Source organism: Anopheles maculipalpis, chromosome X (genome assembly GCF_943734695.1).
Source record: "Anopheles maculipalpis chromosome X, idAnoMacuDA_375_x, whole genome shotgun sequence".
In the NCBI taxonomy this organism is placed as follows: domain Eukaryota; kingdom Metazoa; phylum Arthropoda; class Insecta; order Diptera; family Culicidae; genus Anopheles; species Anopheles maculipalpis.
In genome coordinates, this window is record NC_064870.1 from 1,830,313 (window position 1) to 1,849,544 (window position 19,232).

The 19,232-nt window shown below is 47.4% G+C and overlaps 3 protein-coding genes across 3 annotated transcripts in view; all 3 read right to left on the reverse strand.

Annotated features, from left to right (window-relative positions):
- Positions 1–19,232, reverse strand: part of LOC126561148 (uncharacterized) — a 506,370-nt gene that overhangs the window by 288,224 nt on the left and 198,914 nt on the right. The window lies entirely within an intron of this gene.
- The window catches only part of LOC126567677 (dihydropyrimidine dehydrogenase [NADP(+)]), a 338,650-nt gene that overhangs the window by 172,087 nt on the left and 147,331 nt on the right, over positions 1–19,232 (reverse strand). The gene's annotated exons all lie outside the window — the stretch shown is intronic.
- The window catches only part of LOC126559422 (transmembrane protein 41 homolog), a 452,775-nt gene that overhangs the window by 67,113 nt on the left and 366,430 nt on the right, over positions 1–19,232 (reverse strand). The gene's annotated exons all lie outside the window — the stretch shown is intronic.

Genomic DNA, 19,232 nt, shown 5'->3' on the forward strand with positions numbered 1-19,232 from the left:
ATCAAACAAACCCGTACATTCGTTTCGTTCACCGGGTGCACGTGTTAATTTGTGCCGAGTGTTAACACACACACACCTGCCCCTACCCCTATCCGTCAATCGCCAGAACTCGTCCACCCCGAACAAAAACAGTCCCAACCGTACACAACCGCAGAGGTGAGAATTTTCCCACTTAACATATCATTAGGAAGTTCACTGCCGCGAAACCAACCGCCGGACCCAGTGGACCCAGCGGCATATGTTTAATTTTCTGTTCCGATTCCGCGACCGGAAGCGACACGGCGGCCGACCGCGAGATTAAAAACAAAAGCTCATTTGTTGTGCCAAGTGGGGAGCCAAGTTGCCTCGCCTAATGAGTGCTCGTTTGCGTGTGATGTGTGTGCCCGCTGTGCCCGGCGATGGCGGCGCGGGGTTTGACACGGTGACAGATGACACGAGCCCTGCACCGCACGCAGCTGCATGTCTCGGATGTCCGGTCTGGCGGAGGATGGAGGTGTTTGTTGCACAAATTATAGGCTACTTGGCTGGCCTGCCCGAAAAAGCTAATCAAACACCGAACTGACATATGGAGCACCGGGTTAGACAATGTGGTGCGCTAATTACGGTGCAACCGAACTGGGTGTTATTGTGATCGACTTTACGAGCAGCTACAACTAGGTTAAACATCGCGGTATAAGTGTTTTGTTTTCGCGGTAAATCTCTGCTATTCGTTCACAGAACAAAGTTTTGGAGAGTTTGATTTGGAGTGTTGTTGGAGCTGATATTCTTCAGCTCCAAATTGACTAAACGACAGAGTCGCTTCCAACTGACAGGACAGTGTCTACCACATGTCATAATGCTATCCATTTTTCGAAAGTCAATCTGATATGTAAAGCTGTCGCCCGGCCTTCGCGATGCCTTCGGCTATCGTGCAGCAATTTTTCCCACTTCTTCCCGTCGTCAGACTCCACCACAGTCGAGCACAAAACGCCCTTCTTCCGCAGCTATCTCCTTTTACAGGGATTCGCGCCTCACGGCTTGCCTTCCAGCTAGTTGTCCCAGCCTTACGCCCAGGGTTGAAAGGTTACCAACCGGTAAAAATACTTTGGCTTATCTGGGAATCGAACTGAAGATTTAAAGTGCGTACGTCCTTTACCCTGGGTAATCTACCACGCGGCGCCAGTATACTAAGCGCGCCTAATCTCTCTTTTCACAGCATTGTAGTAGTCGTGCTCTCTCGCTTCGCGTGAGCGGCAACAACAGTGTAACCCAATTAAAAAAGAGCAGATCATTGCGATCTCTTTTCTACCCATCACAACGAGCTGCCTGGTGCCCGGCCAACAGTACAAATCCACAAACAACAACAAAAAAAACACATCCTTCTGCCCCTTGTGGACCTTATACCATTAAGTGATTTTAGCGCCAAATAATTAATTAAGTGTTTAAAGAAGCGTACCCAACAAACGCCAACTCTATCTGATTATGACGAAAGCAAAAAGGGCTTGACGTATGCCCTTCGCAAACAGTAACCCTTTCCCGTCTGTCCACAGCGAGCAAACGGGGCTTCGGACTTCAAAGGAATCAAAGGCCGATCCGGTTAGGCGAAAACAAAAAAAAAATACATGTTTGCAGAAAGCGTCCGGCGTAATAAGAAAGGCACGAAGAGGAGAGGATGAAAAAAAAAAATGCAAAGCAAAACCAAATATGTGAATGATTTTCGGTTTTTTTTTACCCTCGGAATTTGAGTGCAATTGAGTGACCCCTGTTTTAGTGTTGCTGCTCGATGCAAATAATTGTCCTTTTTATCCTCTTTTCAAAGGCAGGATTTTTATCGTCCCTTGCCACCACAACAAGCGTAGCCGGGCTGGGCTTTTCGTCGATGAAATGTAAATCAAACATCTTCTCTTCTCATCCACCCATCTGCCCAGTCCAGCAGGAGCATGGAAATGCCGTCCGGTGGATCGTAAATATATGCTAAAAATGGGAAGGATTCGGTCAGGATGCTACGGCCAAATTGCCGGAAGGATAAAAAGTAATGTAGGAGAGGCTTTTAAAGAAATTACACTTTGTGGTTACCGTGGTAAGAATCCTTTTTTTCACCGGAAGATTGGGGGGTTTTTTTCCCCTCCTTTCTAGCGATGGTTTACGGTCAACAAACAAGCAAACGAGAAACCAGGCACCAGGCAAAAAAAGATTGACAGTACACGCGGTTTCAAATCAAAACTGGATCACCGGTTTTTCGCCCACCATTTGCCGGTACGCAGCAGATTTGATTTGATTGATTCCGAATCCCTTTCGCATTGCCAACGATACGGTTGCCGTTTGCTGGCCCTTCATTCGTTCCCCGATTGGCAGATTGTGATTGATTGCATCAGCAGATCCGTGCGTGCGAAGACGCGGGCGCTTTCGGCCGGAGGTTTTAGCCTGTCATCATTACCTGTGCATCGAGCTGTCGGCCGGAGTGACACGCAGCGCACAGGGACACCATCCAGGAGGGCTGGGGAATCCTGTCCAATCGTCAATTAGTATCGTCTTACAAGAACCACATCTTCGCTGCTCGTTGTCCATCAAACGGCACCAAGGAAACGTGTGTTTGTGTAACGATGCTATCGAATTGCATACCTTGCAGGCTTCAAAGGCCTATCGAAGTGGGCACAATGTACCGGGCAAAGTTAGTGCCGTGTGTGTGATACACGTCCACTTTGATGCTATTATTATGCGTTGCTTCTTTAAACAACACCCACCTACACACACACACACATACATACTCATCCCACATAGTATTGGGACGAACGAACGAAAAAAAATCAAGTGCCCAACTTCCGGATACAATCTTATTAGTAGCGCAAAGTCACCGCCACCGTTGCCAAGGTGATGAAACGGCATCCGTGTCCGATGATGCGGCCCTAATGATCGCAATCGCCATTTTCATCGCTCGCCGGGCCGGCTTTTGATCCTGTAATCCTGTCCACTGCGACGAACAACCGTCCGTCGCAACAGGAACCTTTGGGGCAAACAATTAAAACGAGATTTATCTCACTCGAAACCACATCCTCGGCTCGGCCGCACGGTACAGCAGGTTCAGGGGCGCGCCAACTCGGCTCAGCATGTGTGTTAATTCTTTTCGTTTTCCCGTGCACTCTGCTTGTTACAAGATGATGGCGTAATAAAGCTGTTGCGCTTCTGTTGCTTCCACGACACTCAGGGTTGATTGGGAGCTCAGCATCAATCGCCAGCTGACATTGCGATGTAGTGGAAGCGGTTTTGTGATTGATGGAAATTAATAATCTACTACAGTTTGGATTATTTTCTTGCAAGACGAGTCCTTGGCCCAATAGAACCTGCCTTTGTACCCGCGAAATTCCCAACGAAGTTAATAACCTATCGAAATTTGAGGTAGGCCAAGTCCTCTCAGTGGTTGGTCAAGTTTTCCAACATGTATAAGGCTTTTGTTGTTGATACGTGATATTGAAACGTGTTATAATTCGATGTCTAGAATCACCAATTCTACATTCAAAATCATTTCCCAAGTTATCGAGGACTTTTGACGAGTTGTTGAGACGAGTTGCAATACTTTGTCTTTGTCAGTGCTAACAGCAGTCGAACGCATAACTATGCTTGTATTACGAAGAATTCTCTATGCTCTAGGAAGTATCTTTCATCAGCGGTAATTCTTTAACCAACGATGTTTAAATAATCAACGTAAAACAAATTCTCTTCCTTCCCTTCAAAAAATATCCCCAAAGATTACAACTTATTCTAGATGTACTAAACTCTCGAGTGCTCTTTTATTTTCTAATAGATTCTGCCGGTCCTCAAGAAACGAATGTATTTTACCTTTTGCCTGTGTCTATGTGTCCTACTGGCGCTTCCAGAGTTTAGTGCAAACAATTCTATGACAAGTATCAAACAAACCAGTCACCCAGATAAACGTATTCATACGTTCTTTTAACCGTAACTTAATATCCTTCCGTAACAACAAAACCCAAAAGCTACCCTCAGCAATAAAAGCGAGTAGATTAAGTAGCTAAAGCATCGCATTGCTCATCTCTTCACGTTCCGGCTCGGCTTGAACGTCTGAAGTTGTCAACTCGTCAGCAAAATAAATCATCCATTCCATCATCCGTCAGCCGTCCGGTGGGTCTAATTTGAAACAACACAGTATGCAAAAATAACAGTGTTTGCCTCATACACACACGCTCGCTAAAAACACACACATGGCTGGCACTGCAAGAGCTAGTGAGACAGAGAGGGAGAGAGAGAGAGAGAAGGAGTGAGCGTCACAAAAAGCAAATCATCCCATTTATCCAATTTCGAAGCCAACATAACCATTACCCTGTTGTTTTTTTGTTTCTGCAGAAAAGCAAAACAAAAAAGAAAGCAAAAATAAATGATGAATAGAGAGCAGCAAACGGAAATGAAAATGGTAGAATTATTCCACCAGTCAAAAGACGAACCACATCAGAGCAAAAAAAAAACAACGCCCGCTCCGTGAACGCCCTCAGGTAAGCGTATGAAAGCTTGGAAAAGAAAGTGCCTAAGTACTTTGGCAACTCAGCACAACGGCACAACATGTGCGCCACCTGCTAGACCCCCCCCCCCCCTCTCCCCGGTCACGCTTCATTCGTCTGGGATGGGACGAAACACTCTCACACACACGCATACACATATACGTAGACATGGGGAGGGAAAGAGCGGTCCTGAGGAGGGCAAATTGTTGATTCAACATCCGTCAAATCCGAACAGGATCAAAAGAAGGATGCTGATTTCTTTCTCTGCCAGTTCGAAACTGCTCCACGCCTTCCAATCTCTCACCACCTCCAGGTAGTAGTACCTGGAAGGCTTTTACGGAAGCAAGAATAATATTTACCATAATTTATTCAAATGAAAAAAGGTAATTTTCGGTACCGCACATCGGGGATGCACAAGGAGAAAATGGTTGGCCTCCACCGGGCGTATCCATCATCGGTACCGATGGCAAGACTCAACTGCAATCACTCGGAAAATGAATGCAGTACGGAAGAAAAGTGCTGCTTATTGCTGATTTTCCTTTCCCTTGCCTTACTCCAGCGCTCGTCCAACTCGGTGTCCTGATACCATTGCATGTGCCCGAGCACTCGTGGTAAGGGTTTAGGGGTAGAGATATGGGAGATAGATTGGAGGAAATATTGCAGCGCCGTATCGAAAGTTGGGTACGTGTACGGTGATGTGCTTTGTGTGAATAAATATTCCAATCCTACATCCTAGCAACATATTGTGTTGCGGCTTCACCTCTAGCTTGTCGGACCAGGAGTCCTCAGTGAGTACCAGGAACTCCTCCAACGTAACAGTAGGCTCAACCTTTTTAGGTGACTTCTTGATTAGATGCTAATTATAAGTACCTCCCGGTTTGTCTCGTTGTCTTGCCGCAATGCAATGAGCAAGCAGCAGCAGCAACTTCACATCAGGAAGCTGGAACTAGAGCTCTCCAAGAAACGTCAAACCATGTCCCATCTTTCGGATGTACGTGTGCATTTGTTTTTTTAGTCCTGCTTTAGCAACTCCGGAAGAAATTTACATTCATGCACTCGGAGACACTTCACGCAGCATTGCTTTCAGTGCAGCAGGAATCCTAGGACCATGGGACAACACAGGAAAAAGCCACCAGCTAACATTGCGCTCGGTGAGGGTTGCGATGGGTGGGGAAAGATTGTAAATATAACCTGCAACCAGGACCGCTCCACAGAAAGCGTCAATCGGGAGACAAAAGCGTGTGTGTGTGTGGGCGAAATGGGAAAATGCATTCATGTGCAAAATCTACTTACAATTCATTCTTTAGCGTCACTTTGCGAGATGGCGTGGAAGCAGTCAGCAAAATTCTTGGAGCAACAGCAACAACGACAAAAAAAAGGCAAAAACCGAGCGGGGTAAACCAAGCGAGTTTATGCATCCGAGGGAAATCTCTTACGATCGAATCCATGCCCCGTCGATATCATTCAGGACCTGGGTACGATTCGCTTCTGTTCAGGTACTTCTCTTTGTGAGCATACTGTGAGATGGAGCAGCATCCCGAGTGTGCTTTGTTGCTGTGTTACCAGCGCGGCTCGCCCGACTGGAAAATGTAAAGTAAACTACACCCAAACCACGATACTTGGTTCCAACCGATCTCTCGGTTTGCCTGGTGAAACTTCCAGCCAGTTGGAAGCCACCGAGCATGTGAAGTGCAACTACAGCACAAGGGTAAGGAAGCAAAACCATACCAATCTACATTGATAGGGCTTTTATTTTTGCGAAAAACCGGAACAAAACTAACCTGCGCTCTTCGCACGTCCCGCCTCGTCCTGTCGGGCGACTGGAACCCGTTTGACATGGAGATTTCGAAAAGTAAGAGCATGTCTTGAAGGTTGCAATCGATGCGCAGAACGACTGGTAATCAATACTGGTGGAGAGCATCCGTTAGCATCGTCCAACAATAATGGTCAACATCTGTAGGACATCGTTTCGAAACTTTTCGAGCACCATCTTCATTGTACGTACTGCTTGCTGCACACTGTTTGCCGTGTACCACCGACCAACCAGATAAATTGTTTCATTTTCTGTTCGAAATGCCCTGGGGGCTACTCCCACATGAGCACCAAGCAACAAACAGAACAAAAAGAAAGGCGAAAAAGGTTAACACCGAACCATTTAGCTTTACATTGTAGTTGGAGTTTTCTTTGTGATGGAAGGCCAATTTCACTACCGCCCTCTACATGACTTCCAGCAGGCTTCAGCAGCAGCACTAGTTTACGTGTCGCCGGCCCCGTCAGCTAATCCTTCCCTCCGTTCCAAAAGCAAGCGAGCTGGAAATTGCTACAATATTTCGCCAAAGAAAACACAAAACGCCCGTCCAAACGCGTAACCTGCCTCCAGGGGGTGCTTTTCATTATAACTCGGCTCTTCCTTCCGTACGAGCTTCACGGCGCAGCCTCGAATATGCAAACGATTGTTCGGGATGGCTAATAAAAATATTTTACACCTAATTACCGCCCACACACTCCCATACCCTGGCAGTGCCTGACCGGAAAAGGGCCGCGCGCGAACGGTGTGCTAAGCTTGGCAACGCTGGAAAGGACTTCATGAGGGTACTCATCTTCTAACGCTCTCCACCGACACCGACACCACTTTAGCATCGGTTGGCGGTCCTCAAATCCCCCAAACGGTATCCTTCCACGGTCAGCAAAATGTGTAACCGAACCGCCCCATCCCAAGCGCCCACTTTCAATTCCAAATTTGAATATCAATTTCAGCTTCAATTTGCTCTCCTTGCGTACATGCACGCGCTGGCGTCAATGAGTGGGAGCCCCAGATCTCCTCACCAAGCGTCCTCATCAGCGGCAGGATCGCGGCACCGGCATCCATTGCCAGCGGTGGACCACGCACCCATCCGTGGCTTTTTGCCGGAGTGGCACTATAATTTGATTATTTTCCCAATTTGCGTACGTTGGGTACGTACGCAAAGTGGAAGTCAACAGTACGAAACCGATTAGCGGGTCCATAACCCCTCACACCACGGTAAAGGTCGTGTTTGCTCCCTTGTTAGACGAGGTTAGATAAACAGATCACTGCTATGTGTAGGTTTTTTGTTTCTATGACAAAGGGAGAAGGGGGGGGGGGGGGGAGAGTATCAGTGCATTTCGGCGACGGTGGTCTTAGGGATGGGTGCGAGAGTGTGGTGAGTAAAACTAACGTCAAGTCCACAACCTCAATCCCGTCCATTGTACGTTGTAATGATTATTTTTACAAGCAAAGCTGGATTCCGATTCACTGAGCTGATCCGGAGCACATTCGGAAGCGATAAAAATGTAGCGATAGAAAAGTGTTTTAGATGGATAGATATTGTACGGACAGCTATGTAATATCTCTAAATCCCTCCTGATACACCCTGCACATCAGCTGTATTGATCCTTTCGGTCGTATACGCTCCCCAAATTGGTTCCAACCTTTAAAGGGTCCATATATCCGTCCATTGATGTGTATGTGTGTGTGTGTACCGTGACTACTCAATTACACACAACAATAGTGTCCAGAGTGGCCCATGTCATACTATCCTCCGGGTGATAGTATAACCTTCAGGCGCGTATGGTTTTGAAGCACTAATAAAGAACAATTCGACCACGATTGACTGAGCACGAATGAAGTGGTCGCGACTACTACGCTTCCCCTGTCTATTTTCCATACCCCCCCCCCCCCCCCCGTTCACCCGCCTCCTCCCCGGAGGACATCCTCTCAACCCATTGTCGCGTGCGCGTGCCATACGCTTTTCGCGAACGGTACGGACAGCCGTTACTCGTGCATGGCCGAACTCGAGACGCGCATCCCGTTTCCGAGGCTTGCCGAACCAAACACGGAACAGAACAAAAGCCAAGCGGTGCGATACACTGCAACAACCCCCACCTTCATCCCACTTCTCTCTTAGCCCTCAGTGTTTCACTCGCGACTCGCGACCGGAAAATTATGAATCTATAACGCGTACGCGTGGCGCGTGTCCGTCGGCGAAGTCAGGTAACGTCAGGCAAAATAAAAGGGGGGAGCAGACGCCCCAACACACCACACGGGGCTGATGTTCATGAATATTCATTAATGTTCACGCGAAATGAACTATATTTTTGTACGCTCGTTGGCTGTTTTTTTTTAACCATTCTGCTTGCCAATTCTAGCAGGGAATCTAAAGGATCGCTCCACGCTTTTTTACACTCCCTGTCGATTGAACCACGATTGTCTCTGGCCGGACGGAGGCTATTATGCAAAAATTAATAACATTGTAATTTAGTTGCTGCGCTTTGATGATTTCTCGACCCGATTGGTGCTTCACAACCCTACTATCATCCGGGTGGCGCTCGGGATTGCGATTCAAGCCAATTATCCTTCACTGCAAAAAGGACATTTCCAACATGGTGGTATATCATTCTGTCGAAGAAAAAACAAAAAATCCTGTTAAAAAAAAATAATCTAAAAACTCCTTTTCTATCCAAACCAACTGAACTGAACTGAAGTCGCCGATAGGGACACCGAGATCCTGGTCATGGCACCGTCATCCATACTGCAGAGCGCACATAATTGCGCGTGCAGTAACGAGCCCGCTCAAGGTGCAATTATGCGTCAAGGTGGAAGAAAGTAACGATGGAAGTAGGATGGAAGGGTAGCAACGGGCTAATGAAATGTTTCCGCATCGGACTAGCCGCACCATCTGGTGCATCTCGCGCACTCGACGAAGGGGAGGCATTCGACTACTTCTTCTTACACAACTCAAGGACAGCAAATTGTTGCGCCTCCGGGCGATGGACGCATATGACTCATCACGTTTCCATTTGCATCACCAACAGCAGCAGCAACGACAGCAAAAACCGTTGCTTTCCCAACTCAAAACCGATCGTCTGGATGTTGGTCGATGCGTTTAAAGAAAGCGAATTAATCAGAGTTTAATGCGTCACAAAAAAGGAAGCAGTTTTTCTCGAAGCCCTTCCAGTTTTTCCTCCCCCATGCCTTTTTTTTCCTACCTTCTTTATACTCGTTTCCCACGGAAGATACGTTCAGGCACCAGGTGTACCATTCCTGAAGCTGTGTTGAAGCTGCTTAATTAAAAGCATTTTCTTTCTTTCTCTCCCCCCGCTCGCAAGTATCATTAGGGAACGGGACCGCGTACGGCAACAAATCGACTGTGAATCGGGTACGGATAATCGTTACGTTATCCTTGTGCTTGTATCGCTCGAAGGGTAGCGAAGCGTGAGCGAGCTAACCGAGGCTCGACCGGTGTCACTATCGCAATTGGTATCGAGGATAATAAATTAACACCCTCGCATGATTGCCTTCAGTGGGAAGCGTAGGGTTAATGTTTAACGGTCTGTGTTGTGGGACTTGTGCAAGATTTGAATTTTATTTAGGCTAAAATATTATTGAAATATAAGTTAATGCTGGCTATCGCTGGCAGACGAGCTAATGGAGGAGGACAATAGGGCATGAACAGCAATTACATACCTTTAGGCGTGTAAATGAAATCGAAGGAGGAGGTTAATTTTCCCCAATTTAATTCGTAGTCGAACTCCGAGCACGACACTGGCCATCGATTGGCTTACGAGTCTTTGTCGATATACCACGTAGTTGTTTAGTCAGTTCTCACTACAAGAGACGGTCTCGGATGGGCTTTGAACCTCGGTCCTGCCGCATGAAAACCAGCGCCGTTGTCGCTAAACTAAACACCGCACGAAGATACGAAGAAAAGACTCCAACCCCTTCCTTCTGTTCGCTTACAAACAACTAAACAAAATCCTGGCGATTTTACAGAATCCATAAACGACACCTCTAGCCTTAAATACATTTTATGGCGCGCTCAAGAAAACCAGTACGGTAATAAAAATGCCTTGGACTAGGGGAAAACATACAATTCGTAATGATCATACGAGTCCCACAGCCGCACCACACCCAGATGGTCAAAAACTATTTTCTTTCCGTTTTTAGTGCCCTTTTTTTTCTTTTCTTCATCCCTAATCGTCTTCGGCTACAACTTTCGCTTCAAAGACCATCCTATCCAAAACGTAAGTTGTGCGATTAAACCCAACTCCTGTCCGTCAAGAATCGTGTGAACTGGCCGTGTCCTGACCTGGGGAGAAGCAACGATTGGAAGAAGAAAAAAATCCACCCCACAGACAGGACACACAACCGGGCATTAGTTTTATTACCGTTCAATAAAAAAAAAACACCCCCCGCTAAAGCAGCAGTGCAACGACGCGGCGGGTATGCTCAAACTATGCCGCGAAAAACCTGCCACCGCTCATAAAGCCTGACTGATTGGAGTGCAATTAGATGCCTTGAAATCGGGCACCACAAAGGCACACTTTTCCATAAACAAAAGCGCACTGAATGGGGAAACCACTGCGGACTTTGAAATAAAAATAAATAGAGCCAAACAACCGACGCAACAACAACAGTAAAAAAAAAAAATCGCCCGGAAATGACCTATCATATTACTCCCGAGGGTCGTCGTCGTCGAGAGCACGGTATCCGTAAGGAGTTGAGTGTCGTCGCCCAGTGGCAAGGTAACAAAGGGGACTCAATTTTTGAGCAATGAGACAACAGGATCGAACACTCGAAGATATTTTTTTCCCAGCGCTTAATGATGGAGGGGTTACACACGTTTTTCACCAACCTTGCCAACCTTGCTCCGTTGCATTTGAGCTGACATTTCACCGCATTTTCCAAACAGCAACTGCCCAACAGACAAGCGCTTGAAAGCTGAAACCCCTAATTCGTTCGCATTTTACATTGATTGCGGGCATTTTTTTTCCACTTCGATTTTCATCATATTTTCCCGATTTTTGTAGTCCTGCTTTTCGGTTTGGAGAAAACCGGGGGGAAAAAAAGGGAACCGTGCCGAGCGAATCGGACACGAAAACCTCGAATTTGATGATTTTGACGGAGTGATGATTGACGTGAGCGTCGTCCGGACGTACTGTTCACCTAATTTTTTATCATGCTCCGCGTTTTTTTTTTTTTCTATTCCTTTTCGCGTTCACCCCACCGGGGAAGTTGTGCTCTTTCACGTCGCAAGCGACTCCACCCTCCGCTTTTAGTACAGCACGCTTCGCAGGTGATGTGGTGCAGTGCGCGAAAAATAGCCAGCTTTACTCGGTTCAACATTTTTTATTAGTAACGTTTGTCCGGGACCGGAAAACACCCAGCAGGACATTCGAATCCATCAGCACATACCAGCGCGCTCCGCGTCTACTCGAAATGAGCATACGTTGCACGCTGAGCGGCATCATGTCACGAACGTGAGTACCGAAAATCTTAGGTTACGCGATTACGGTGCGGTGACAAGGACGAACACACGCAACACGATCGTGACCGATGATTAGTCAATTTCCGGTTATTTACCACCACCATTACGGGCGGGTGCCGCGTGGCACGCACGCAGCATGCCGGGAGTGTCCTGCGGTTCCGGGAACGGTGCAGAACCCACTCCAAACATTCGGTTTCGGTGAGGGATAACTACACACATACACTGATTGACTTTGTTTTGTTTTGCATCACATCGATACACATTACCCATTAGCACAAGCTAATCGCGCTGTGAGTATTGTTTAATTTGTTTCCGAAAAAGTTAAGTAGTCACACACTTCAGATCGACAGTGGCAGGAAGCGGTATCGTTCTGCACGTTTTTGACGACAGACAGACAGCTTTTATAGCAGGGCAGCCCGGTGGTGCAGGCGATAACAGCGCCGGTCTTCAAACGGCAGGACCGGGGTTCAAATCCCATCCGGAACCGTACTTCGTGGTGAGGTGAGGATTCAGTAGAATTTTGAAGAGCAGCTGTGGTTTAATGAAGCTTCAAATGAAATAAATTTTGGGGTGGTTCCGAACAGGCTACCGATCAGGGTTCTAATCCTATCCGGACCACGTCCTCCTTAATACTAGACGTAGACTAGACGTAAGTCATTCGATGTCCGGCGTAATCTAAGCCGTTAAGCCCCAAGAACCAATCTCAGAATTCGTCCTTCGTAACAGTTATTCTGAGAGGAAAATATTCCACAGATGAGAGGACCTGATCAATGTCATCTAATCAGTTGTTATAAACTACCAACCTTTGAAGCCAAAACATGACGTTAAATTTATCAACATCTACAAAATGGATTTTTCCACAAGTAAAATAAAATAGACATCGTACACTGCCGTGTATCGTAAATATGTTACGATTATGTAACCGATCACATAAGGATAAGGATATATAAGGATAAAAATTTTCCATACCAACGCAGCATTCCTGGCAGACATCTCTTTTAAGCCTAGAGACTTCCAACTTTTCATATTTCTCAAACCCTTCTTTAACTCTTCCTTTTCTGAATTTTCAATCATCCTCACACTGCACTACCCGTCGAGAAAATCTCAACGGCGGCGACTGTGTAAGGCTGTAAGTGAAATTTATACAATCTAGTCAATTTCGAAAAACAATCAACCAAACGTCAATCGTCACAATCGTGCCGTGTCCTATTGCCTTTACACTTCACCCTTCAACCCGAACGCACGCACACTTGTTTTCGATTTGTTATGCAAATCGTCTGTTTTACCCCAGGCAGTGGCCGTGTGTGTCCTTTGTTCTGGGAGTCTGGGGTGAGCCAATACCATCCCCCATTCTAGTCCCGCAATCCCGACGGTTGATGCACAAGAATGTATTGAATCTGACAAGGAATAAATTCAATTTTTCGATGCAATTCTGTGCTCGCGACTGTCGGCCCGTCTGTCTAGCCATGCAGCCATTTCTATCTTGCGAGAGTGTCCTTTTACATGCCAGCCGACAATCAACCAAACGAGACCAGAAAAGGCCACCTGCGTTTACGGCAATATGCGTATTCAAATGTGCCTCACCCGTGTGTTTCCGTACGGGGAAAAGCGATTTTGACAGCTAGTCGCACCCACTTAAGCGAACGTGCAGCGTGTGACAACACGTCCCGGGGTTGGTTCACATTAGCTTTCGACCTCATGTATGCTTTACTGCTATGATCTTAAGAAAACATAACCCCGGAAGAGAAGGGCACGCCAGGCGCGTTCCGTAAACGATCATAAAGACATTAATCGCAAGTGGTAATAAACATTTTGCAAGCTCCGGCAGCCGGCTCATCCATTTGCAGCTTCACCGCCATTATCTTATGCGTCTGATTTTGAATTTACCTTTGCTAAATAGTGGACGGTGTGTGCACAAACAGCAAAGAAAGCGCCATTGATCCGAAGACATTCAAAGCCATTGTGCAATTGAATGCTATCCCTCCAGGCTGGTGGCTGTTTGCACAATCAATTCTGGCCCCTCTTGTGTAACGTGGACGAGTCACACCCCGCTAAAGTGATTGCCAATTTTTTGCCACCCAAGATGAGGTCCAATCTCAGCGATGCGCTCTAACGATCAATACTGCCACTGCTCCATTAGCACCTTATTTCGACATCGTTTTCTACCGCGCGAGAGAAACAATGGGAGGCTCTCACTAGGATAACAAACACAAAAAGGGTTTCGAGTTTTCCGTCCTGGGTCTTCGGAATCTTACCGGCAAATGGAGGTGTGTAGTTTTGCGCGCGTCTTGTTGACTTCCCGTACATGAAGTTTGTTCACTCTTATTAACCCGCATGCTGACCGTAAGGAAGCGGCCCGGTGGTGTAGGCGACAGCGCCGCCGGTCTACAAAAGGCAGGACCGGGGCTCAAATCCCATCCGGACTGCGTCTCTCCGTAGTGTCCGTGACTCTACAAAGAAAGCCCGGATACGCACAGGAAAGACGAATGGGAGAGGCAAGAGAGACTTGCACTGCTGTAACAGGTATCGACAGGTTCGTACCAGAACGCTCGATCTCTGCGGCAACTACCCCCTCCACTATATAACCATCCCCCACATATAAACCAACCTCAAATTATCGCTTCCTTCCACAGCGGACAACTTCCTTCTCTCACTCTCTTCTTCATGCACCATCACATCTCCAGGGCTCCAATGGTTTTGTGTGGTGGTGCGTGGGGAGCAAAACTGGTCTATAAAGACTTCTCGCAGAGAGGGCTCTTCAGCGGCTGCTGCTGCCTACAAAAATGACTTTGTTTTCGTGCCGTTTCGCTTGCTCAGATTCAAATTTTGAAAACACTGCTCCATGTACCTATCTCTTTCGTGCGCAGGCACATCAACCCTCAAACCCCCCCCCCCTCCCCCAAACCTTCCCGCCTGCTTCCCTTGGACACCTTCTTGTTCGGCGAACCCGGTGCTAGCGTAAGTAATTCTTCTCGAAGTGTTTCTTGCCCATGCGTGCTGCCTGACAGCACCATCCGTTGCCTGACTCACGCGACACAACGTCCGTAAACGCGGTTCATTTTCTTCCTCGTGGGGTTTTCTTCACATCACATCAATCCACCCCTTCTTACTCGCCACCTTTCCAACCCTGTTGTACAGGGTTGGACCTCGCGATCGCGATCAGTGACGGACGATGATACTAATGATCGTGGCGATGACGATGCACGTGTTCAATCTTGAAAGCGGACAGCAGTAGAACAGGAACAACCGAAAAACCGGTTTCCAAACCGAGCCCCACCCCCCTGCTGGGGTGTGGGCTCGTTTCGAAGGCATCGCCCTAAACACGGGCACGTTGCATCCGGAACAGTCCGTGAACTTCTGGCCCAACGCGCCTTCCAGTTGTGCCCTAGCCTGCCCCACAGCAAAAGAATGGTGGTCGATGACTTTGATAGGATATCGATTTCACCTTCCGCCAGTCATCAGTTCTGCAACATTTCGGCCAAAAAAAAACAAACAACTTCGAGGCCAACAAAAAAAAAAAACCGAGACCAAACCAAATGAGTCCCCTTTTTCGTGAGAATGGGGTTTTTTGGCCTTTTTCCAATATTCTTCACCTCATTTTCTAACGCGCTTTTTTTTATGCTCAAGAAGACGAGGTCCCGAGCAAGATTTTCTTCCTTCGTGCGGGTCAGGCCTTTTCTTGCGTCGTGTCCTTCTTGGAGCGTTTTTTTTTCTCCCATGTTTTGCCTTCTATATGAGTATGTATGATCAATTCCTGTTCGAACATGTTCTGACCGGGTTCGGACAATCGGTTGTTTTTCCTCTCCATTCTTTATTCTGTTCCTTGTGCTTTGCTTCTCACACGCAGGACCCATCCTTTTCGGGTTTGAAAATGATTAAATCAATTTTACATCAATTTGCTGCCCATACGACGCGAATAAAAAAAACACAACACCAAGAGAACAAGCCAGACCACTTACCCTTGCCCGATTTCCCGTACCGAACCGCCAATGAATCATATTTAAAGTAGAGACGGGTGTGTGGCACGCACAAACGGCAACCTACACTCGGGCACGGTAGGCACGATTTTTGGTTACGTTTTTCTTACCACACAACCCTAACTCCACCCCCCTAACCCCCAAATGGGCTGGTTTTTAGACGAGTGGAACGAATTTGCGCCTGGTGCCGTGACCAGGATTGCTTGCGAGATTCATTGAAATGCAAACCTTCCAGAGGGATATCCAGATAGCTCAGTGTGTGTGTGTGTACGTTTATGGAGACCATATGACGAACATTATCAACGGCACCCCGGGCCGGTGCTGGGCGCAAAAAAAACCGGTTTATGCCCCTTTTTCTTCCAGCGCAAGAGCATCAAGAAAAGCAAGGACGCGCTGCTAAGATGTTGCCTCCGATTTTACAACCCTTTGCTGTATCCTCTTTCGTTCTCTTCGCTTTCTCTCTCACTCTCTCTCTCTCTCTCTCTCTCTCACACACACACACACTGGTTCACTGGCCGTATCTTACGTTCGATCTCTCCTCAGGTGACTGCGGCACCTTCCGTAACCCAATTTAAAGCCTCCACACTGCCTCCATTGCATCCCGGGCTTCCCTTTTAGACATTGTAAAAACGAAAACCAGTAGCCAACGTTTTATGTATGTATATCACGCTGATCTTTCCATTATCTTACAGTCACCTTCGCCTTCGCTCATCCCGCCTTCTCGAGCCCGCGGGAATCGGGTGTTTGAGGGGACCGTTTCTCGTGTCCATTTCGCTTCGCATGTGCGTCGTGGCGTGGTGCGTAGCATCTTCAAGAGTGGAGAGACACACCGAGACGCTGGGGTTTTTTTTTTTTTTTAGAATCTTTTCCCTCAACTAACTAAATCGGTTAGAGACACTTGATTTCTTTCTGTATTTTGCTTGTTCTTTGCCAAAGAAAATATAGTTCCCACGTTGTTGCCCTCTGACACACCCGATGTGCTGTGTCTTGGACCATTGAACAGTCGCGATCGAAATTAATTAGTCATCCAGCCGTCTGTTCCTCCCCACCAGCAATAACATTAGCCACGATGACATGTTGCAACGAATAAAATGATTCAAAAAAAAAGTTGTGTGTGTGTCGGTGTGTTTGTGGTGGGCATTAGGAAATGTTTGTTGGTTTCAGCGGGACAGGGAAATCACAACCCGTAAATCGATGTCAAAGTGTGGCCGCAGATAGCGTCAACGGTTGGAGTAGTGCAAGGGACGTGCACCCGGTGCGGGAAAGCATCATAAAAGCGATGGCATGGCGGAAGAAAAGCGAGAAGAAATACGAATAGGACAACGAGAATATACAAATAATTACAAATGGTTCCCACCTAGCGACGGGGGGACGGTGGTCGCGCGCGCGAAGGAACACAACAAAGCAGGGCACAAGGAAAGTTTTTCTGTCTTATGGCGATTTTGGGTTCAATTTCACGACACTTCACGACAGCCGGGATGGTTTAGTGGGAGAGGGAACATAGGCAAAGGAGAGGCGGGTTGGGCGAACAGAGAATTAAGTCACCTTTTTCGGTTTGACGGGTGTGTGTGTGTGCCCTAGTCCGGAGCGCAACACGGTAGCAATCAAATCCAGAGAGTCCTCCTGCTAATCACGTGTGAAAGACGGGGAAGAATTGATGAGGTTTGATAGAAAACGCTAAACCTAGCGGCTGAATAGGAAGTCACCGAGGGCACACGGGTCCATGGGAGGGTTGATGCCCGGTTTGATCGATCTTACGGACAGTACACGCCGCATCAAGATGGTCGACCGCATTTTCCGGCTTGTTCGGCTTGTCAAACGGTTTGCAAAACGACACGAGCTCTATGTACATGCCGGTTTGTGTGTGTGTGTGAGCGTACGCTTTCTTTCCTAAAAATAAATTATAAGAAACACCCAATCGACCGTGCGCAGCATCATCATGGGACTTTCCCCCCATCAGAGGGTGCATTTTCCTCCATCTTTTTTTTTTGTTGTTCGCGCCATTAGCAAAAACCAAAACAAACACACAGAAAGCAATGTGCAACGCGGCGCAGGTGTGAGTAATGCGATTACGGCGTCCCATTTGACAGCGGGCTAACGTCACCGTTGCTGGGTGAAACGAACACTTCCGTGTCGTTTTAAGGATTTGAAGGAACAGTTTCTGTGTCTCCAATTTGGAATACAAATTTACGGATTAGCAAGGAGATTATACACTCGAAGGCATGTATCGAAGGCCGTGAGGTTCGATACCGATCAGGTACTTTCCTTCACCTCGTGATCTGCTCGTAATAGATCCATGCTAATGCCGAGAACAGTAGAGAAAAGAACGTGTTAAATCGAACATGGAAAATGGTGTAAAGAAGAAGGAGTCCTGGCGATTCGGGCGCATCCACCAGTATCACAACACCCATTGTTGTGCTTTGTGGCCTGACCTATGGGTCCTCGAAAAGCCACCACCTATGATCCTGCATGTGTGGTTGTGTGCAATGAGGGGTGGGGGGGGGGGGGGGGTTTGTAAATGAGAGGGAATGATTGTTTGGCTAGTCATATTCCAATCGTTTTTCGTCTACTATTTATGCTATCAAAGAGTGCAAGAGAATTGTTATGCTTGTTGGTAGCCTATAGCGTTGACTATTCTGTGGAGTAAGCGGTGCGTGAGATAGAACACGGAGAGAGAGAGAGAGAGAGCGAATAAAGAGAATAACATTTCAGAAGAATTACCGCACGCGATCGGTCAATTTAAGCGCGCGAGAAGTGCTCGTTGTTGTTTCAATTTTGGTTGGTTTCCTCTGTGTTTCCTCCTCCGGAAAAGGCAACCGCCAGTCACCAACAAAACACACATATGCATCCTAACCACCCCACATGAAGCCTTACCCTTTGTACAATGTATGGCTTTTTTTATTGTTCTAGTTCCTTTTCCTCGCCTTCCTACTCCATTCTACAGTGTGCGCATCTCTAACGCAAAGCGAGAGACCCAAAAAAGAGAGCGAGAGAAATTGCGAGAGAGAGCCTTAAAAACTTATGTTGCGTTGTGTTGATGTACCCTTGGTGCACGATGGTTTATGCTCTCCGACCGAAAGCATCGTAATGCGGCCCTGTGTGTGCGTGGGAGAGACAGAGAGAGTGTGAGAGCGCGCGCGCGCGCGCACGAGAATGTAAAGCGTTTGCTCTCTTCGTTGCGTTACTACGCTCTCACACACGGAACGCTTGTCTCGCTCGTGCACACGCACAACGGGTGGCCTGTTGCGCTTCGGGTACGCATCGTGTGAATGCGAACGCACCACCCGATGCGATGCGAACATCCCGTCGTCGTGCAGTCCTTTCTCTGTGCCTATATTGGACGGTGACGCTGTGCTGCCGCGTTTAGTTAACGTCCAGCTTTTGAAACACGCGGAAGCGTCTAGAGCCACGCTCGGCTGTGCTGCTCAGTGTCTTTGTGCACAGAAAATCGTCGTCCAAAACACTTTGAAGGTTGTAGC